The sequence below is a fragment of the Pezoporus occidentalis genome, unplaced genomic scaffold, assembly GCF_034315485.1.
Source record: "Pezoporus occidentalis ecotype Australia unplaced genomic scaffold, CSIRO_AGI_Poc_V1 ctg39, whole genome shotgun sequence".
Lineage (NCBI taxonomy): Eukaryota > Metazoa > Chordata > Aves > Psittaciformes > Psittacidae > Pezoporus > Pezoporus occidentalis.
In genome coordinates, this window is record NW_026915713.1 from 6,915,344 (window position 1) to 6,938,612 (window position 23,269).

The following is a 23,269-nucleotide window of genomic DNA, read 5'->3' on the forward strand; positions in this document are numbered from 1 at the left end:
AGGGAGTTGAACCAGGTGACCTCCATAGGTCCCTTCAAATCAAAATCATTCTATGATTCTGATACAAAATGCATGCTTCACAGCTTTATAATCTTTGCCTACTAGTGCCTTGAAATCTTTCTTCTCTGTAGATTTATGGAAGACCTGTTTCCTACTACAATAACTTATAATAATCGAAAATGTTACATCTTACCTATTGAGAAAAGATCACAAAATTACTTTCTTTACTACCTACTTATTAAAATATATACAAAATTAAAATTCTCAGCCATCTTCTCTTGTCATTGAAAATGTCTGCAAGCTGTATTCAATTTGTTTACAGAAAAGCTCTTTGATTCCAGACAAGCCAGCTATCCAGGCTGCCTTTCTGACCTAATTATATGCTCTAAGATCCAGAGTGCAACTTTTTCTAAAGCACACTTGATGTGATATGGATTTATTATCTTCTCCACATACAGAACAGTGGGAAATCAATGTGCACACAACTTACTAATCTTCTAGGAGCTGATAATAATTAAAAAAAAAGTCAAAGTACTGACCATACGTTCATATTTACTGTCCAAAATGTGTTATGTGCAGTGTGGAAGAGTAATAATAGGGGACTGAAAGGTTTTGGGCAAACTTTAAGGCAAATCATCTGCTAGTATAAATTATTTAAACATTCTTGAAGTCAATATAACTATGAAAATTTACAACAGCTACAAACCTGTCCCTTCCAAGTCTTAATTTCCCACATTTTAGTTAGGTTTTGAATCAAAACACTTTAATAATCTCCTTTGGATGTCAGCCAAAGCTCACTGAGGTCAATTAAAATGTTCCCAGCAAAGAGAAGGGTCTTTTGATCTCTTCTATTACATTTAAGTTATTTGCTTTGAAATTGTTACCTCAGTTCTGTCAAAATAACTTTATTTATTGGGGGCTGGGGGGAGCAGGGGAGAAAGGAGAATCAGGAGTTCTGGTATATGCAGAGATATTATTTTGATACAGAATAATGAAAGAAACTAATGTTAAGATTGATGCAAATGCCTTTGCAACCTAAAGAATGATATGTCATTAGTCAAGCTTTGATGTTTTCTGGAAATAATTTTTATGGAAGGTATCTTTTTTTCCTCTTTTGGTTGCATTATGCCAATATCTCAACCCCCCCCCTTAGGGTTTGCACACACACACACACACACACACACACATACACACACACACATCCCTGCCTGTAAGACCATTTTCTTTGATGAAGTTCTAATGACGTATCTTTTGACAGCAAGGTTATCAGAAAACTGGCATATTGATAGCTGAGAGGCAGTTCAGGAGTGTCACTGCAGTGTCTCAGAAAGGGGGAAAATAAGGTTCTGTTAGAGAAGGCATCATGGTTTGTAAATGGATAATGGAAGTAACACACTGTAAAAATCTGTACATCCCTTGTTCTGCTACAGCGAATAGATCTAAATGCCTATCTCTTTCCTTTTTCTTTTTTTATCAAAGCTTATTGAACATCTTCCCACATAGCCGTAAGGGAAGGAAGGGTGGCATTGGAGAAGAGGGAATATTTCAGGTTTTTTGATTTTTCAAAACCGATTACCCTTATGATTATAAAATTTAAAAATGTTAAATAATAAAACTGTCACACGAAATTTGGCTATGATGACATATATGATGCAAATTCTTATTTTTACAGTAGAAAAGAAACGTCTTACACTAGTTTCACATTAGCTGAGTCATGAAAGACTTGGAATTTCTGCTCTATTGGTGCTCTGCTGATGTGTAACTTTTAAGAGAATGATAGGCACATAAAACAGCATGAAGGGAAACCTGACATTTAAGAAGTATTTTTGCTACCTAGTTCTGTATCATTGTTCATACTATTAGCAAATTTTACATAAACTAAGGCACTTTTTAAACTTCAAAAGACATCTTTTGTATTCCCTTCTCTGTTACTAGAAAACTCACATGGAATCAGCAATTGTGTCCCCTACAATGGCTTTAGATATTGGAATTATTTCAAAGTTTTTTGGTAAAAAAGACCTCTTCAAGCATACTGGAAAAAGCACATTTGAAACTTTTTAGTTTCAATGGGACTATTCTCAAAGACTAATATCTGCAGCACTGAGGTGACAGTTATTAGCCTGATGTAGGACTGTGAAAGGAGTCTCATGGCTGCTAGACTTCTTCCTGATAGTAAAATTCCACTGCAATATATAATAGGTATGTATTATTATTGTTATTACTATTATTATTGGCCATTTGTGTTGTCTGTTTATGTGTTATTCCACTAAAGTCATAAATAATGATACAGTTTGTAATATATATGATATAACGTTATTTTCATATATGCTATTTGACTCCTTGCTCTAATATAGATGCATATGTATAATATTAAATTAATTAACAAAAGTATGAATTCAGGATGGGGGAAAGAAGGAAGTAACCTTTTTTTCTTTTTCTGAAAATTTACTTAATTAAAACTTCTAAGGTATGTCATGGTTTAAGCCCAGCCAGTGACTCAGAACTACACAGCCACTTGCTCACCTCTCCTCTTTTTTCCCCACCCCAAGCAGGATGGGGAGGAGAATCAGAAGAGTGTAAACCCCACGGGTTGAGATAAGAGCAGTCCAATAACTAAAGTATAATATAAAACTACTACTAATAATAATGATAAGGGAAATAACAAGGGGAGAGAATATAAAACTAAAAGGGGAAAGGAAAAGAAAACAGTAAGCACAAGTGATGCAGAATACAATTGCTCACCACCTGCTAATTGATACCCAGCCCAACCAGAGCAGCAGTTGGTCCCTTCTGGGCAATTCTCCCCAGTTTATATACTGGGCCTGACATGCTGTGGTATGGAATACCCCTTTGGCTAGTTTGGGTCAGGTGTCCTGTCTTTGCTTCCTCCCAGCTTCTTGTGCCCCTCCTCACTGGCAAAGCACAAGAGACTGCAAAGTCCTTGATCAAGGTAAGCATTACTTAGTAACAACTAAAACATCAGTGTGTTATCACATTGTTCTCAGACTAAAGCCGAAAAACAGCACTGCGCCAGCTACTAGGGAGGAGAAAAAAAGTAACTGTTACATCTGAAACCAGGATAAAGTAGCACAGAGGTACTTCAGGTATGATTTCAGATAGATTTTGTTCATGGAGAATATTGTAGGGATAATTGATCTAGTCTGTTATCAGCCTTCAGTACTGCCAGTGGAAGAAAAGGTTCAGTTCAACTGACTCAGTCTTTTTGATAGGGAAGTTCAGATGTCCTGAGTTTGTAAGGATTGGGCTAAATTTTTTATGGTTTTCTTTTTCAGAAGATTTTAGCAGATCCCCTTTGAAGGGTTTTAAACCCAGTTTTCTCTTGCTAGGAGGACAATGAAGATGGAAAGATGATTATGAGTGACTGGTGTAATAATGGGTAATAGGTTAAAAGTGAAGAAACAAGACAAACCCCTGTGTTTTCCAAGGTAGAGTTTGCCTGGTGCAGTAGTACAGTAACCAGCAGAGTTACAGGTCTGATTTGTACACATTGATCCAGAGAAAGATTTGAATCTGTCTATTGAAACTAATGCCAGCTGTCTGCAGAACCCCTGGGACAAATACGCCAGATGGAGGTTGACAGAAGAGTATAACCATGTCCCTTCCCTGCCAATATGTTCCTTTACACCAGTGGGACTTTGGGAAAGCGCTTGAGCTAGCTATGTCACAGGGGAACTCCTCGGCTGGGCTTTCCTCTTCCTTTGTCCAGAAGATGTAATGAAAAAAAAAAAAGGGGGGGGGGAGGAAGGGAAAAAAGCTAATGACTATACAATGACTATATCTCTGCATCTTCCTGATCATATTTAAGTTATCATCATCACCAGAACTATGGTGCAATAGTATTAAAAATAGTATTGCAAAGCTGCAAATAAGTTTCTCCTTTGTTCTTAGCCTGGCAATATTTTCCTTAGCATTTCATAAACTAATGTCATTTTCAGTGTGCTTCTTCTGTTTGTTTTGCCAATAAGTAAGATTCCATTATGGTCTCCGTACCATAGCCTGTGAAGTGATTGGTGTTTAAATCCTTTATGTGCAATTTTTCTCAGGACTTAGTTTTCTGAATTCCAAAATGGTTGCACTTGAATTGCACTTGATTTCCAATTCATCAGGCAGCAGACTGTGTAAATCTACTGCTAAATTTGATCATTCCCTACTCCTTTTCACTTGCATGTACTGCACACATTCCCATTTAAAGGTAAAGAGCCCTTTTGCAGGCTGAAGAACTAGGGACATCCAGGACTGTATCCTTAACCAGTGATGGGGTATGACTATACTAGTGGCAATTTGATCAGATTTAATAGTCAGCTGTTAACACAACCAGACCTAAATGGGTGGTTGAAAGTGCTTCATACAAGCTCTGTTCTACTTTGCCCTACTGAGACCTTGGCTTTCCACATTTCTAGAAAGATTTTTCTATGTTTGCAGCTATTTAGAAAGCACAGGTGTTGCTTCTTCTTGTCCCTGTCAAGGGTGCATGGGAAGCGGCAATGTAACAGTGAGTTATGCTAAAAAATTCTGCTGTCTGTATCTCAGGTGCACAACACAAAAAGACTAATTTTGTATGGATTTTCCTGTTTGTTATCAGAGGCAAAATGGGACTCATATTCAGGTATATAAAAGTGGTTTTCCTCTTCTTTTCTTTCCTTCATTATGTACAGTGAGAGAAAAGGATACCTGCAGTTCTTTACAGCTATCGGGAAAGACATGTTATGTTACCCTGATTGTAAGTCAATAATTTAAACTCAATGCATTTGCTTTTGAATAGGGAAGTTATCTGGCTGGCAAGTTAACTGTACTGTGGGTGAGGTGATGCTCTGTATTGTAATGCTTCCAACGTGAGCTGCCATTTCTCTATTTCCATATCACCTAGGATATCTGCGGTCTGCAGTCAATACTGTTTTCTAACTTCCATTTTAATTATATATATTTACAATTATATATGCTCTGTGTTATCGATGTTTTTTTGTATTGTCTGGGATCCTCCATTATCCCAGAATGTCAGGAGATGACTGTAACAAGTCTGTGCATCTCTGCTGAAAGCAGTAATAGGCTTTTAGTAGGTATGTTCATGCGTAAGGTTAGAACGGCGGTTAGAACAGCAAAAGCAGTTTCCAGCGAGTCTGTCCAACATACAAACATTTGCCTAGTGAAACTGCCTTCACCCCATGTTACTGTGAGGAGGGTTAGAAACCATGAAAGACAGAGTTCTCTACAAGGAGATCATGTTACCATGCCTTCATTCATGATGAAAAAAAGCTGGGAGCTACTGGCTTGCAGTGGTACACAGGCAAAGCTGCAGAGCTTCATGGGGACCCACAGTGGCCAGCAGAACTCCAGGCAGCAAGGAACGGCCATAGGTGGCATATCTGTATATTTACCTGATCCTGTGCATTTTCACATTGTATAAAAGACTGCTGAAGTTCTACAGCCTCAAAATAAGCACAGCTGCAGTTTCTTGGCAAGAGGCTGCATAACAAACTCACTACCTCCTGCAGGCTTCTTTTAACTGATTGGTCATTACTTCAAGAAATATTCAGTTGCACAGTTAGTGTCTCTCCCCCTATCACAATGATCTTTCCTTCCTTTTTGTAAAGAAAGAAACCAGCAATCTCAATGTTAAATATTGCAGTGTATCGTGATCACTTCTAATTTTGCACTGTTGGGTTTTTTACTCCTCCCAGAGTGATAAGCTACTGGTGCACTATCTAGAATGTCTGACTCTGCAGGCTTTTTCTTATTGCTTCACTTTTCATTTTGAAAAATATGCGCACTTCCATCTGTTACTTGAATACAATCCTTCTGAGATCTATGTGTGTATGAGCTTTTTGTGCTGAAGAGGCAGGTTTCTTAGAACTGTATCGTTTTATGTAAATGCATTTTGACATTAGTTTTCTGCATACACGTACTCATCCTACCTGCATTTTATGTTTTAGGTGCCACTCAGAGTAATCACTGAACTTCTGTAGTATTTTAATGCAACTGGGTAGCAATATTAAGTACAAGTGAAGACAGAACTGATCAACAGCAAAATCTCAGGTTTCTGTTTTTAGCCAGGGTGTATGTGCTTGTGCTCTACAGCAGATGTTTCTGCCTTTGAGGCAATTTCAATGCTGAGCTATTTTAAAGACAAATTATTCTACATGAACAAGTAAATTCATAATTAATTCTACTTTCAACTTTTCAAGACTATTTTTTGGCCACTGAGGGAAAACGTGTTACTGCCTAAAACAAGCTCTGAGAATTTATAAAATTCTTGTTTCCTCAGACAGTGTTTCAGTGGCAAAGGATATTGCATTCTGACCTGAGATGGCTTTGATTCATACCTAACGTTTGAGAGGTAGGATGTGAGTCAGATAACTAAAGGCTGTCATTATATAACTGAAGAGGTGCATGTCAGCCAGACCCCATTAGAGCACATTGCCTAAAAATTCTGCCTCTCTCTGAGATAGGTGATATTGACAGCACTTTTGTCTTCCCTCTCTGGCCACATAAACTTTGTTTATTAATTAAGCCTAGGACAAGACTCACTTAGTTTTGGAGACCCTGAATATGCAACCCCTCCTCAAAACCCTCTGCCAACTTTGCTTCGGTTTCAGGGTACCCACATTATGGTAAGAGAGGTCACTTTGCTGAGCAGAAATAAACAATGTTGGCAGCTCTCTGCATGCACTTGTACATTTTCTGGAAGAGTATTTCTATAGCTTCTTGTAATGTGATAAACATGAGATGCTGTGGTGACCTGTGTTAGTGCTCTCTTATTCTGGCCTTCTGGAATGGAAGTTGGGGAAAACTGTGGAATTGCAAGTGGTGTTATCTTGCAATTCCACATGCAAGTGGTCTAGCATGTGATTTAGCGTATGTCCTTACTGCAAAATGGGAAAGGTGCTTGTCCAAATGAAACTCTCTAGATTTTAGTCATCTAGATAGCAGAGTCTTAAACACCAGCAGATTTGGATGAAATGTTCTGGATAGAGACAAATGTTCTGGATAGAGAAAAAGCCACATGTGAAAGTGCAGACTGTGATGCCTTTTCAGCGAAACTAGGGTGAACTGACATGTCTCTATAGCTCTGTGCAGGGTTGTATCCCACGGGCAGTATAGCTGCATCTGGGCAGCACAGGGAGATGTAGGGCCATCTGCCCTTGGCATCCTGCTGCACAGACTCAACTATATCTCTGTTCCAGAGATGTAGGTTTTCCTTAGCTCAGATACCTGAGTGGAGCAGTACAACATTACATAAATAAATCTTTGATGTGAGACACTCTGTTAGCATTCTTAAAAATCCTGCTGTTTTGACTTTGCCTTTTTCTTTCCTCTTCAATGGCTGACATTTTGCTTTTTTTCATGCAGTTATTAAAATGATGTGATTATAGTTGTGTTCCTTTCAAGGGTTGTTGGTGTCAAGATTATTTTATTTTGGGGTAATTACTATATTGTAGAATTTCTGAGAAAACAATCTGAAGAATGTGGTCTTATGGATAAAAATACATCTCTTAATGGGGCAGAGTAAGTTTTAGGCCTTGGAATAGCTTCTTGTTTCACGACATGGTGATGTACAGTGATACCAAGCATCCCTTAAGGAAGAAAGGAAAAGCCACAAATGTTGACAGCAGAAGCAGTTGTTCTGCATGGCCTTATGGATTGAATTTTCTTTTTTTTCATGCTCCAGTGTGTATATTTACAGTGTGTGTATTCTTGAGAATTTCTGTTTTGGAGTTCAAGTGCAGCTTTAGACAATACAGCAACATTTTCTGTTCATCTCTTTTTTGCTAAAGTATAAAATCTTCTGTGGTTAATATCATATTTTATTTTTTATAGTCTTCCAAAACTCCTATATTCTACAAAGAGCAGGGGGAGAAAATTTTGGGACTTTATAGTTCTAATCCTCTTTTATGCAGGTCACAAGTTCTTTTTTCAATTAGATTTTTCTCTTTCATAAATACTAAGGCAATATTGGTTCTAATGGTCAAATAAAAATACTATCAACTAATTTAAGAACTAATCAACTAACTTAACAACTCCAGTACTGGAGTTTTAGTGCCACTGTTTCCCTCCTGAATATCATTCTTCTTGTAGAATAGAAAATAGCAAGTGAGGGGAAGATGGCAATGGTGGAATAAAGAAGCAGGAGTGGGTTTGGGAAGCAAAAGTTATGTGTCACTTGGCTACAGCAGGAAATGGCAATCAACCATATTTTATTAAACATAAATGGAAAAGAACAAACTTGTAAATGCTGTATTCACATAACCCCTAGTCAGTGAATGACTTAGTATGAAAGACTTTGTTTTTCATTTCAGAAACTGGTGTCTCAGACACAGGCTAATTCCTGGAGGCAGCCATTCATCCAAATGCAACTTGTAGGTCAAAATGAATGGCTTTTAGTTCTTAACAGAAAAGAATAAAAGACAAAACTGTGGAAATAGCAGATTCCTTCTCTCCTCCTCCCCCCCCCCCCCCCCCAAGAAAACCTTTTGCCGTGAATTGCTTTTATTAATTTGGTATTGAATTAAATAATACTGTCAAACTTCTTGTCCAGTTTGCTCAAAACAGAATTTAACCAAGCTGACAGCTATTACAAAAGCCTTTACTTGAGACCAAATCATCTTTTCATTGATGGTGAAGTGCCTTAGAGAATCTCAAACAAAACTGAATAGGTTGCATTTTGTAACTATTAATAAGCCTTCTTTCTAGATATATAAACTGTCAAAAATGGTAAAACATTATATAAAAAAAACCAAACAACTCATGCCTATTTAATATTACCAGATCCCATCAGTTTTAAACAATCACTCATGTTATATCAGCTTTATATGGGGCTGAACATGGTACAGGATTTCCCTTGGCTTTAGCCTACTTTTACTATTTATGTGAAGTAACTTTAATATATATGAAAACCACTTTTTCCTTATGTACTTTGGACCTTATTATTATTTTTTGGACATACTGTATTTATATTGTGCTATATAGAAGTATTTATTCATTTTTTGTCCTGAATCAGTAATTACTTTTGAAGAATTTGAATAAATTAATCTGTAGGTGAGTTGTATTTTAGATAAGTAGAATATAAATTAGCTTATGTAAAGGATAGACCAAATCCCAGTTCCAGAAGATTCTTGAGAATGTCCTTAGTTTTCAGTCCTTAAATCATACTTGATTCTAATTCACTCCATTGCACTTCCCTGGTTTACATCAGATTTCAGCTCAAGTTTAGCAAAGCATATAAGCATGTGTTTAAGCTTTGCTGTTAAAAAATCAAAATGTAAAAATAAGTCAAAACAAGCAAACAACATTTGCACTTGTTTTTATTTGCCTTCTGGTTTTGTATATGTGGATAATATTTTCAAATATTAGCACAGCTATTGAGACCAGCAACATGCTTAACAATTATAGCGATTAAGTAAAAATAACTCCTATGAGCTAGCTCTTTAAGAAAAGCACTTCAGGACTCTCACAGAAAGTTATGGGCACTCTCAACATGGAGTTGTCTCAAACAAACTACTTTAATGCTGAATTATGGATGACATCTAATAGCAAAATGAGTAAGCAAATGTTTTAACAGACTACTTCTGCCAACCTAGCTTTTTCCTCGGGCTTCTCTTAAGCTGGATATGAATCAGTCCAGAAACTACATAACTATGTCTGCGTGCTGCTAATTTGCTCTGCTATGTCTCACTGTCTTCCTGGTTTGGGAGGCTGGTGGTTCAGCCTCCCTCTCTAAAATGCTGTAACTGAAGGCTTTTGTGTTTTGTGTACTTAATCTGAAACTTTTTGTATTTCATATTTCTTTTTTATTGTTTTAAAGATGTTCTGTTTTTCATTAAAATCTGTACCCTATGCTGCAGTTGGTATTTTTGCAGCACTGACTGCTTTGAATTGGATTCATTTTCATTAGACAATGGGTAACAAATCAGTATGCTGAGGAGTCTCCCTAACAGTTAATGTTTTATAAATACATGGTCATTATGTATCACAGTATGGTACTTTAAAAACAGCTCTATTCATATCATACTTACAGGACAAAAGGGAGAATAAAAGGTAATTATGTGATGCTTCACAAATCTGTATTTAAAGTGATTAAAAATTGGGATGATGTTTCCCATTGTGAATCTTCTGAGTAATGACAATCAATAATGAAAATACACAAAGAAATGGAATTAAGTCTTCCACATTTTTTTGCATATCCTGTTTTTTCAATTGTCTAAATAATAGCTTGTTTTTTCAATAACTTTTTTTTTTATTTATTTCTCTTTCGTGTTGTGGTTAATTACTTTTATAATGATCAAAGAAGTCTAGGAATCTTGATTTACAAGTTCTAAACTATAGAGTTTACTTCTCAGAGTTCTGATTCTTCTGTGATTATGGTCTAATAATGTTACCAAAGACTTAAAAGTGCTTCTGAGGCTGAGGCTTATTTCAAACGCAGTGGAAGCTGTGGGAAATATTGGAAAGACTGAGCACGAAAAGTTAAGTTATTCTACCAGAACAGGCTATAATCATGTTCCTACTGTGTATTGGTTCGAATCTTCAGGGCTGTGCACATAAGCTAAGTATTTAAAAGTCTGATGTTAGAAAAGGGCTTCTGCCAGCTCTCTCCATCTCAGCACTGCCTGAGGGTGGGATTTGTTTGACCTAACTCCAACTGTCAGAAAATTAGGTGTCTAAAAAATATCAGTCACCTATTGTTGCACAAAGGAGACATGTCCACATGCACACAAATATATCAGTGGGGTTCCTAGCTGGTGGCATACATTGACAGTCAAAATAGCTTTTGGGGAAAGACAGAAACAGAAGAGGATAGAGAGGAAAGAGAAAAGGAAAACTATCCCTCTTGGCAGTCAGGGGAAAGAAGTGACAGGGTCTGCAGCTGAGCACTCCCTGGCCTTGCTCCCATCAGCAGCAGGTGGTTTACCAACACATAACTGAAAAGCTTCTGAAGTAACTATATGGATGTCTTCAAAATCTGCTCAAACTGTCAGTTGTTTATGGGCATGATGCTATTAGTACTGATAGAAGCACACTTTGGGGGCAGGTGCTGCAACTGGTTAAGCTGTATGCATGCATTTTATTTGGTCCACTGAGTAACCAAAATATAGGGAAAGGATGGAAGAAGAGTGACTCACATCAACAGCAGTTATTTCCCGTCAGAATGTACCATAACAACCTTTAGGCTTGTAGATGCAAGGATGTAAGAACAACAGTGAGAAAATACTGCCATAAGGCTTTGAGAGAACACTGCTGTGGTGACTTTGATGGGAGGCTTTGGGAAAACACTGTTGTGGTGACTGTGAGTAACAGACAGGCTTCAGAGTAGCAAGTAGAAGGCCCTTGGTGATAGAAAACACAAAGACACTGTGTGACACTGCAGCACTGTCTTGGGAAGGGATGGACCACCCCAGGGGGATGCCTGTCTCCACTGGCAGCAGCAGGATTCCCACTGAAGTTTGTTGCTTAGCTTTTAGTTAATGCAAGTTGAATCCTACTCCATATACACACAACTGACAGCATGATACCTTTAATATGAAGCTATATATACCTTCCTTCAGGAATCCTCATAGGCCATGCTCCTGGTAACACTATATTTTTCCTGGTGTGCTTATAGCTATCTTTAGCTTAGCAGCTTTTAGTAGAATACTTTTATTTATATCAAAATTACAGATACTATAAGGAATTGACAGTCTCCTAAAATGATCTGATAAAATGGCTTTGTCCACACTCAGCAGCTGCAGCACTTCAACTGTACCAGGAAGCTGAAAAAGGCTAGCATGCAATAACTGAAAATTATGCCTAAATATTTCAGCAGCTCAGGTTGTTATATCATCAGTTATATCTTTCTTATCCAGGCTTATTCCCATAGGTTTTAATGAACTGCTTAGACTGGTAGTACTTCAGTCCCATTAGCAGCTGGACAGGTAAAAAAATTTCAGTGGAAGGAATCCCTTCCATCACACAAATAGTTACACAGGCACAATACGTCATGTAAAGCAGGGATAAGAAACCATTGTAGGATGATTTACTGACTACAGCACTGGGTTTTTATTCTCCTCCCTGTCTTCTACCACCTGCTGTATCCAGTTTTTAAGTTGGATTCTTCCTTTGACAGAGCATCACTCATGCAGATCACTGTCCTATTAAGGTTATTCTGATATATTCCCTTTGTGTGACTCCCTCTCTGAAGATCAGGCTCTTCACCCAAGCCTACAAGGTTGAAGAACTGCCTGCTGTTCTAGCTATCATCTTTAGTTCAGGAGTGAAAGAACTAGCAGGAATAAAACTAGTCCCCAGGCTCTTTAACATAGAGTACCTCAAGTATAGTGAACTGGCTTATCTGATCTCAGCTTTTGCCTTGCCCATTTCTACTTCATTGAACTGGCTACTTTCATCTTTTGATGGGTGCTACATTAATCTGTAGTTCATGTTACACTACCATAAACCTACAAACACACAGATGCCAATAAGCAGTTGCATCCAGGAATGAAGCTCAGATGGTCAGATTGACATAATCAGTAATCCACATGTCAATCACTTCCATGTGATTCAGTGGCAGCTTCTCTTCCCAAGGAGAATAGATAATCACTATTTCTACCAACAGTAAGAAATATGCTCGATGACCAGCAATGGGCTTTGCTTGTTTGGCTGAAATGTGTAGATAGTATCTTCAGCAGTAATGTAGTAGCACTTTTTAAAACATTTGTGTAAAATAATTTTCAGTTTTGCAGATATAAGAGTATAACAGAATAATGTTTTTTGACAGCTTAACTAAGTTTGAAAGCATCAAGCACCAACACTTAAGATAATAACACTGGCAGGAATTTTTTTATTGCATTAGATGCCAATTAAATGACTGATTTCACAATTATAAATCAGCATGTTACAGTCGATAATTAATGTTGTCACACTCAAGTTGAAATACTTTATATACGCATAAGCCTTTTCTCTGTTGATTTGCTAATTCAGGAACCAGAAAATATAGTATATCATCTTTTAATATTTGAATACATGTCTTTTAGGATTCCTGCTCCTGCCTGCAGCCATAGCTGCACACTGTGCTATATAATGGCTTAATTTAACAAGTGTGGACAGTGTTCAGAAGGGGCATAATGATCTCCAGGGAAAGAACTCTTCATATAAAGTTAAGACTTTATTTGGGGGAAAAAAAAATCCAAAACACTTAAAAATAATTGCCAGATTTATAATTTCACCAATAAGAAAACCTGTTAGAAGGAGAAGTTGTTGGCAGCTCACAGTAGCAAGGACTTGGTGCAGAAAGTTTTGTTTCTTACTATGGAGTTGCTCTGAATTATAAAACAGATTGTGGAAAGAGTTGTAGAATAAGGTCTTCAGTCCTATAACAATAATGAAGCCTAATGCCCTCTGTCTTTTCTGCTAGCCGAATTTACTTGTCAAGCTGATTCATTTTCTGTTGATAAGTCATACTAATAAATGTAGAGAACCTGACCATAGAACACAGGGCAAACTATGGATTAACACACTATTGCCCATCTTTGAGCAGGAGATGGGGTCTGATAATATATTTTTTTTCTCAGAAATAAAAAAGCTAATGATAGTTGACCATGTGTCAGCACAATAATTCTACTTGTAACCACAGATGTGTTCTATTGATTTGGGCTAGGAAGTGGTAGGCCAAATCTCAAGGCCAGTCCCATCTTCAGGGAGTTTAAAATCACAGCTCCCCTCACCAGGAAAACACCATCAGACTAATGGACTTTTTCTGCAAAAGCATCTTTCATCTCTTTCTTGCAATTGGGCCACACAGAAACTAAGAATGCTGAAGTGGTGGGCCTAGAAGAACAAGTACAAGATACCCACTTCTTGTATAAAATCTATTTCTATTAGCCAGAAATGGGGTTCCAGCCTCTGCTGTTTATGCCTCTGTTATTCAATATTGTTGTATTAAAAATATACCAGGGCATATGTTTTATGACCATGCTCGAAGCATGGTCATAAAAAAGAATGAAAATTACATGGGCCTGTCAAAAGTTGCACATTCTAGTTTGTAAGGGAATCAGGCATGCATAGGAGCAAAATAGAATCAGAAGTTGCTTTAGGCCACCATTTGTCTTTTCCATCTACAGGTTTCTAATGCAGCCACACTGCAGCATGCCTATCAAGGTTGCTTTATTTTCCAAGGTCCTTCATTTCTTTAGTTTTCTTCACAAAAGGAAGATTCACAGAATTCTGGTCATAAAGTAGAATTGCTTTCCTGACTGCTCAATAGGATCTTAAACCCTCCAAGTATTAGGCTTGAAATTGTGGAACCAAGAGTGCCTAGTGTACACAGCAGTGGAGAGTGGCACCTGCTGACCTGATCTTTCTTATTCACAGTAAAAAAAATCTAAGAAGAAACTTCACATCATTATAGATGTAAAAAGATGTGATTTTATCAGTTCATGGCTTTATGGTAAATGTGTATGAATTTAAACAGGAAAAGAATGAAAATAAAACTATTTTAATGTAATTTTTCACTACTTTAAATGTTATATTCTTGAAAAATGTCTGTATTTTCTTTATCAGATATAGTGCAAAGATAATTGTGATGCTTTTATGGGTAAAGAGGAATGATACAGTGATTATTTCCAGTGTTCTACATACATGTGCATTCTCTCTTTTTGACATTACACAGCTGTGAAACCTTTAGTCGAAAGAGTTAGTCCTGGGTGGGTCTTATGCCATTAATAATTTTGTAGTCCACAATTTTCAAAATTGAAAACCAAACCTATTTTGATTATTGAGACAAAAGCAACACTCTCTTTATAAATATGTATATACACCTGAAGTTAATCAGTTCTCTGTTCTGGAATTAGCTGGCTTGTTTGCCTTGGTGTGTTGCCAATTAGCAGGAACCCAGGGATACTGTCAGCTGACAGCTGGAGAGAGATCCCAAGCCCTGCAGCATACGGATTGCTGTGTTGTACAAAACCCTGAGCTCATGGTATTAATGCTTTAATATCAGTTATTAGAATCTCTATCAGCAATCTGTATGCTACTTTTTAATTAGCAAAATATACAACTAGGACCCTGCAAGGAGCTGTTTTCCTCAAAATCATATTTAATTTGCTGTTTGAAAACGTAGCTTTTTTGTAGTTGGTATTCCAGAAGGGGCTGGTGAGGAGCAAAACAAAATAAGAAAAATCACATCAAGATAAACAGAACTGGGGCAAAGGGGAGAAGAAGGAAGGCATTTTACTGCCCAGGAAGTTACATAACTCAGAATGATTTCTCAATAGAACACATTTAGAAGGGCTTTGTTCATAGGAAACTAGCTTTAAAAGAAAAATATATACTTTGAAAATGAAATATTTATTATTATTTTATGGTTGTATTTTTGAGGTCTAAAAGTGGATTCAAATATTTTTTTCAATAAATGGTTATGAATGATTGACTTTTTTCTAGCATGGAATATACATGCACAAATACAGTCTACTAACATAACAGGTGCAATATAGAAACACAGTTCCCTTCTTTTAAGATTTAGAATAAATCACAGTTGTTTTCATAGTCTGTTTATGCTTGAAAGGCTGGATAAATAAAACAAAATCACCTCATAGGATCAGAAAGTTAAGCCCCACAAGAGTGAGCAACTCTGAAGGTATGTTATTTATTTTCCATCTTTAACTTTATTCTTCCCTGAAGAATGTATTCTAAAGACTATATCCTCTATATACCCTTAAAAATATGTATAGAGAAGGCAATTCTCCTCATATTTTGTATATGATCCATAAGAGTGCCGCTGATGTTACATACTCTTGAAAACCCTGCCATAACTGTGAAGGAGTAACCAGTTCAGAACCTATGGCACGGGTTGTGGCTGGAGTCATAAATATAAGAACTCCATGAGAATTACACATAAACAATTCCAGATTAGTATTGATCTATTTTTGCATTACTTACAGTTGCCCTTGAGTGCATGTGCATGGTTTTAATGGAGCTTAGCTGCATTAGGATTCAAGCTAAATATCACATTAGAAGCCCCCCCAGGGAGAAAAGCTTTCTGAGTACAGTAATAATAGAAAACACATATCTGTGGAGTGCTAGAGATGACTGTATAACCTCCTGTGTTGGCTGCTACATAGATTAACACATGACTGGGTAAAGTAATAGATATTTGTTGATAAGTTAGAAGTAATATATGTAGTTAAAGTGCTAAAATTAAAATTACCACATTTCTTCCTTTGTCTGAAGAAGTTTCATCACTGAATTAAAACATCAGGGGAATAATAATAGAAGTGAAGAAAACTTTTTTCCACAGAGAAATATGAAAACAAAAGTGTGATGGGAGTGAATGACCTTCCATGTTTCACAAGCTTAAATAGGCTCCTGATGGCAGCACGCTTCTGAAGGGCAGGTAACAATCCCGCTGTTTCCTTCAGGGATTGCAGTCACTGCCAGAGAGCTTGTCATGTGTTGCCTATGGGAGCAGCAGCAGAGAAGAGCGCAGATTTGAAATCAGTGTTACCTGTCAAGAAAGAGATTTCTCTGTGAGTTATTTTGAAATACATACATCTCTCATTTTATTTTGGCAGTTTGAGCAGATCCACAAGCAGAACTGCTGCATCAGCACTTTCCCTGAAAAAGATACACAAAGACACTTAGGTAGTGTTAGGAAAAAATGTGTGTCCTATGCAAGTAGGAAATGACCACGTGCATGGGTGCAGCCAGTGCTCCACAGAGAAAGTAGGGTTGTGTGTTGTCATGGTTTAACCCCAGCTGGCAACTAAGTACTACACGGCCACTGTTTCCTCTCCCCTTGTGGTAGGATGGAGAGGAGAATCAAGAAAGAAAGGTAAACCCTGAGGGTTTTAAGAGCAGTTTAATAATTTAAACAAAATATTATATTAATAATAACAATAATAATATAATTAAAATAATAATAAAACTAAATAGAGAGGAATCAACCCCACAAAAAACAAGTGAGGCACAGTACAACTGCTCACCCAGCCCTGCCTGAATGGTGATCTGCCCTTCCAGTTGACTCCCCCTAGTTTATATAGTGGGTGTGAAGTGCTGTGATATGGAATACCCACCCCTTTAGCTAGTATGAGTCATGTGTCCTGTCTCTGCTGCCTCCCATCTTTCTGTGCTCCTCCTCACTGGCAGAGCATGAGACTGAAAAGTCCTTAATCAGGGTAACCACTACTTAGAAACAAGTAAAACATCGGTGTGTTATCAGCATTGTTCTCAGACTGAAGCCAAAACACAGCACTGCACCAGGTACTGAGAGGAAAATTATACCATCTGAAACCAGGACATGTGGTTAGTAGCAGTTAAACTTGGCAGCATTGGTGAGAGTCAAACTTCTTGATGGAGCACCTGGAGATGTGCTGCTGGCACCTCATTGTATCACTTTTTTCTGGGTATGGTCTGCTTTCTGTATGTGAGCTGCAAGGATAACAGTCATCAGAACAGCCTGACTCTGTACCATACAATGTTCTCCTTTTCCCAGGATAATTTTCTTTCTCAAGTTGTATTGGCATTAGGGAGCAATATCTGTTGCAGTATGACTAAAAGCTGCTCCAGCTACCTGCAGAATCTAATACCCCAAGTTAATGATTCAGGAAAAAAGGCAAGTTCTTTACAGGATAAGAGCATAAGACTTGCTAGCATGGGATTCATGAATATTTTTTAATAGTGGATGTCATGTCACCCAGTATTTGGGTAGCAAGAGCACTGGGGCAAAAGTGTGTCTGGTGCCTATGTTTCTGGAAGGAACTAGAGGAAGGAAAGGAGATACATGATAGGAAAGATGGTCAAAAGGCTGCCTATTACTTTTACTGAGAATGTCCTCTTCTGTTTGGCTTAATTCTGATTTCAAGTGCCTAAGACCATGCTGAAAGACAGTGAAGGACAAAAAAATCCTACAGAACTTATATATGAAAGTCATATCCTTGACTTGAGACAGTACATGCGTTTTCAGCAATTTGGAGGACCTGAGTGGACATTTTTGCCTAAATGAGTAGGTTCTTCTGAGAAAGCCTGAAAGCATCGCCATGGCTATACAGCTCTTTGAGCCAGCTCAAATGCTTCTACTTCATGTTGTCCAATACATACAACTCTAAAATTTTCTTTAGGCAGAAAGTGGAGCAAAGGAGATGTCTATCTGTACCCTCTTGCTTAGACAAGTTGCTTAACTTTATGCAGGTTCTGCTTCCCAGAAGCATTTTACTGGTTGTTCCATCCTGGAGAGATATGGCAACAGAACCGGCTAGAAGTCCTTAGAAAGTCAGAGAAAGGACATGAGGGATTAACAATGGTCCCACCACCATCAACACTGTAAGTCTGAAAAATTGAGACAGCTTTCTGCTGGCCAGAGTGTTCTACAAGCACCAGAGTCTGTCGGATTGCAAGGAGTGGCCCTCATACACCTCCTAGGGCACATGCTCACCATCAACATTCATTTCTGCATTCCCTGAATTATTATAAAATTAATTTTAACACCCTGCCATATGCAGATATCAGTTTCATTTTTGGATTTGTTTTTCTGATCTTGATGAATTTTTCCAGCTTCTTTTTTGTTTGCTCACACCTTATTGATTTCATTTTTTCTTCTTTCTGAGTGCTCACTCCCTTGTGGGTAAAATGTAGTTTAGTGCTTATATGACTTAGCTTTGCATACATGCCTGTGCCCAGTGCAAGAGCTGATGATGGCTTGACTTCGCAAGCAAAGATTTGGGAAGGGCTTACCCAAGCTTACTACAAGTGCGCTGATGACTAAAAAGGCCAATATGGGATAGGCAAATCTGGTTGCAAAAAGCACAGCGAAAGGCCTCCTTGGATGGCATAGGTGAGGCACGAGTCTTTCTATATTATCTTTTCTCCTCAAGACTAATTAATTCTCTGTGTGTTCTCAAAGGAAGCAACAGTGTTATGCATGGTGTTTCTCCAAGTCTCCCGATTGGAGGCCAAGATGGACCACTGATGGTAGTCAATATGGCCAAGGCTGAAGTATTGTTTCAGGGAGTCCTTATATCTCCTCTTTGGGGCACTTCTCTTGCAGCAGCCAGTGGCGAGTTCACCGTAAAACACAATCTTAGGGAGGCGGTCACCCTCCATCCTAGAGACGTGCCCTGCCCAGCGCAGCTGCGATTTCAACAATATGGCCTCGATGCTGGTGACCCCTGCCTGTTCGAGGACAGTAACATTTGACACATAGTCAGTCCAACGGATGTTTAGAATTGCACGGAGGCAGCACTGATGGAAGCGTTCGAGGAGTCACAGGTGATGGCGGTAGATAACCTGTGATTCAGACCCATATAAAAGAGCAGATACTACAATGGCTCTATAGACACTAATCTTTGTACTTTTCTTTAGGTGTTTATTGCACCAGACTATTTTATGGAGTTTTCCAAAGGCTCTACATGCCTTTGCTATTCTGTTATCTATCTCTTTGTCGATCGATCGTGGCATCTGAGGAAATAATGCTTCCCAGATAGCTGAACTGCTGAACTGACTTCAGCTCTGACTCACAAATGGTAATGTGGGGATGATGGTAATCTTCTTGTGGTGCAGGTTGGTAGAGGACAACTGTCTTCTTCAAGCTTATTTCCAGCCCAAAAAGCTCAGCTGCCTCCACAAAGCACAACGTTAAGCGCTGCAGAGCTGCTTCTGTGTGGGCAACAAGGCAGCATCGTCAGCAAAAAGCAGTTCATGGACAAGGTGATTTAGGGTCTTGGTGGACCAAAGACTATATGCACACAGTTAATACTTTAAACAGTTTTTTTCACCAGTGGCAGTGCAGAAGATCTAGGCTTTCTTTTTCTCTGTTTAATCTTTGGTGTAAGGATATTGTCACACATACTCTGAAAATGGATATCGCTGACTTCAGTGTACTTCTAGCAGTTCACAGCTGGCTTTTCATACTGTATTTATTGTTTTGTAAATATGCAATAACACTGGCCAAGTATTGCATAAGAAGGCATGAGGGACCTTAAAGATGTGTCAGTCTCATCAAAATAATTTTTCACTGAAGGGATTTTTTAAATTAGTCTTTAGAGCAATGAGCTTAAAGCTTGGTGAGGCAGTTCCATTCAAGGAGGTGCCTTGTTTAGGAAATGGACTCCCTAGTTTTTGATTAACTGTCATCACAGATTTTGAGTTTTTACACTTATCATATTCCAAGCTCCATGGAAATTCTTTGAAGAATTCATCTTAGTATGTTTTCAAATAGCATTGGAAATTTATAGTATTACCTTCTGTCTTTAAAAACCATCAGGTTATGGATTCCTTTCTATGAATTTCTGATAAGGGCATCCAGAATAAGGGAAAGAAGCAGCTATATGCCAACGAATCTCATGCAGTCTGCATTCACTGTTTAAATGCTTACTTTGTAGAGCTAACCAGATAATGAAAAAACTGCCAGCAGATCCATGAATAAGAAACATATTTTGGTTTATGTATATACTGCTGCAAAGCACTTTTTATGATAAAATATATCCTAGTTTATTAAAATAAGAAAAATTAAATAACAGAAAACTTTCAATTACTTATTTTCATCATTCAGTTCTGTCCCTTATGCAAGTGTCACATTAGCAAACCAACTAAACCTGCAAATCTGTTTGTTTCTAGCAGCTGGTCTTGGAACTGAGGTTTCCCTTGGGACATTGAGGAAGAAATCCTTGGGGTCCTGCATGCTATTATAGATGCACCAGCTGGATCATCTGGGCTCCCGTGGTCCATGGGCTGTATGTGTGACACCATGCAGCTCTGTTACATGCTACCTAGGCTCTTTGGAGACTCATCTCCTTTTTGAAATCACGAATATGTATAAAACAATTCCCTGTTTAGTACAGCTTGAGTGGTGAACAAAGCAGAATATTGCATATGGGTACGCAGCATAAAACTTATCTGATTTATCTGTACAAGTTGCATTTCACTTCACCATGGTAAGCTTGATATGCTGCATTTCTGGAGCCTACCTTTCCACACAAAGGTGTCACTTTTCTTCCTGATGAAAAAAGGTAAAAAGACTAGAATACGGTTTCCCTGGTATTTATCTGCCCTGTGAAGATATGAAAGCATGTTCAGAGAATGTAAGAAAAAGGCAGATAAAATGCAAGTGATATTATGGAGCTATCACCACAAAAAGGGAGAAACAATCCAGTGAATGCTAATCTTTAACCACTCTAGCAACAGTATTGAAAGAAATGCTGGGGTTTTTTAAGTCTTCATATTTTCTCAAAGATTCATAGCAACCTTAAAGGAAAAGAGAACAATTATTATTCTTTTGAGCTCACGTACAATAGGCCATTAAAATGTAAAAGCTAGTTTTCTGTGTTTTGTTATATATTACTATGATAGGGGAAAAAACAGTTAAAAGGAGTTAAATAGTTTGGGGTTTGGTGGTTGGGTTTTTTTAAACCTATGATTCACTAAACAATGTCTTATGAAGTCTTGTATTACTTGTTACAAGCGCTTTTTTATGATGATTCATAGCTGTGACAATTCTGCTATTGATATCAAAACCACTTTGTGCGCCTTTGTTCCACTGACAACATGCAAAACTTTTCTTGTATCACTCGGGATGTTTCACTATTTGAACTTTGAAATTTCTGAATTCAGTCATCTGTTTATTCAATATATTTTATAAAACAACAATGCTTTAGGATTGTTTTCTGCAGTTCCAGACGCTATTAGCATAAGGAATGACAGCGGTTTTGTGAGTTTAAGTTGAAAACAGTGGTTTTACTAGCTGTTGCAGAAAACTGCATTTCCTTTGTGTTTATATTTTGGATATGTTACAAAACTACTATAATTATGTAGAAAAGAAAATTATGATTATATGGTCAGCTTTTTACATTTCAAAATTAATAAATATTATTTTTATATTACATGTCTGAGTTACTTTCATAGAAAAGTAAGGGGTACAACTTTCCTTCTTGCCTTAAATCAGGCTGCTTGTGGTATATTTCAGGTTAACCTCTGTAGGTTGTAATGACTGCAGTAAGCCCTTCAAGAGTCTACATGGTGAGCACAGTGGATGATGTAGGGACCTAATAGGAATAAAAGAAAAATAGCTTAGAATATGTCATGCTTCTATAAAAGGTATGAAATTAGAAAGTAACTAGAACCTTTGAAACTCTGAAATAAGGCTGAACTTATTTAGCTGGTCTGGCAACCAACTCCTCATTCAAATCTCATCTCCAGTTAGATTTTGATCACTGACAAATTCAAACAAGAATCTTCTTTGTATTTTGATCAAAAAAAAGAAAGCATGTGAGCAAATTTGGCATGTGTACATTTTTAGCTGTTGCCTGGACAGGCAAATTAGATTTTCTTGCATTAATTACTTTCATAGGTTGCTTTCTTGCTTAATAGAAGTTTTGCATCTGTGATGCTGGTGAAAGAACTTTTTAAATTAAAAATACTCTTTGCCCTGACCATACTGTGGGTTCCAGTTCTATTAAGGTGCAAGAGGAAAATGCTATCTTTAAATAGTCATAGCTATGACTCCCAGCCATGGTACATTCCCAGCTTCTAAACCAAAGTGAACACTTCTGAGAAGTGGCAGGCAAGTACACTGGGTGCCTGGGGCTTTGCTGTATTCAGTGGGGAAAGTAAGTGTCCTACTTAAAATTGCTGCAACCTAAGGAACCTCATTGTGTGTAACTTTTGAGTCCTAGAGAGGGGATAATGTCAAATAAATCATACAGCAAATGGTTTGCTTGGGAAATAGAGCCCAAACAGAAATTTCAGAAATTTGTATCTTTAAAGTTGTTTTGGTTTAATGGAACACTTGTTTGAAACCTTTTTTCTTCTCTCTTATCAGCTTAGTTTTCTCTGTAAGCACAGAATTCAAAATTTAACTGGATAAAAAATACAGAAAAGCTTCTTTCCTAATGTCAAGATAATCTTTTAAACATAATACCCAGTGGATAACAATATGAATGCTACCTCAAAAACTGGGTCACTCGTCACTCTTCTTAAGAAAAGTTATATTCCATTCTTACAGTATATCAGGAAAAAAGTACTTTGATAGGAGTAAAAAACACTGCTAAAACAGCAGGATAGGTTTCAAATTATTTTTATTATTCCAATCCACCTTGTTTCTCTGAAGATATTTTCTGGAAAATTTTTTTGAGGAAGGAACCAAGTAAACTCTTTTCTAATATTCTTTAATTCCTAAATGCTGGTAACTTTATTTGTATCCGGAGTCATGAAACCACCTAACTTGTTTCCCATTTGCTGCCAGGGGTTTTCTAGACAACTGAAGACTTTTTCAGAACACCTTCTATGTTGC

General features: G+C 37.6%; 1 protein-coding gene across 4 annotated transcripts in view; it reads left to right on the forward strand.

Moving 5' to 3' along the window:
- The window catches only part of HS3ST5 (heparan sulfate-glucosamine 3-sulfotransferase 5), a 208,906-nt gene that overhangs the window by 74,437 nt on the left and 111,200 nt on the right, over positions 1–23,269 (forward strand). Inside the window, exon 2 of one of the 4 annotated variants that reach the window (XM_062632479.1) lies at positions 3,348–3,446. The exons of the other annotated variants lie outside the window; for them this stretch is intronic. The gene's annotated coding sequence lies outside the window, so the exon portion shown is untranslated. The remainder of the gene's footprint in view (positions 1–3,347; positions 3,447–23,269) is intronic. 4 annotated transcript variants of the gene reach the window in all.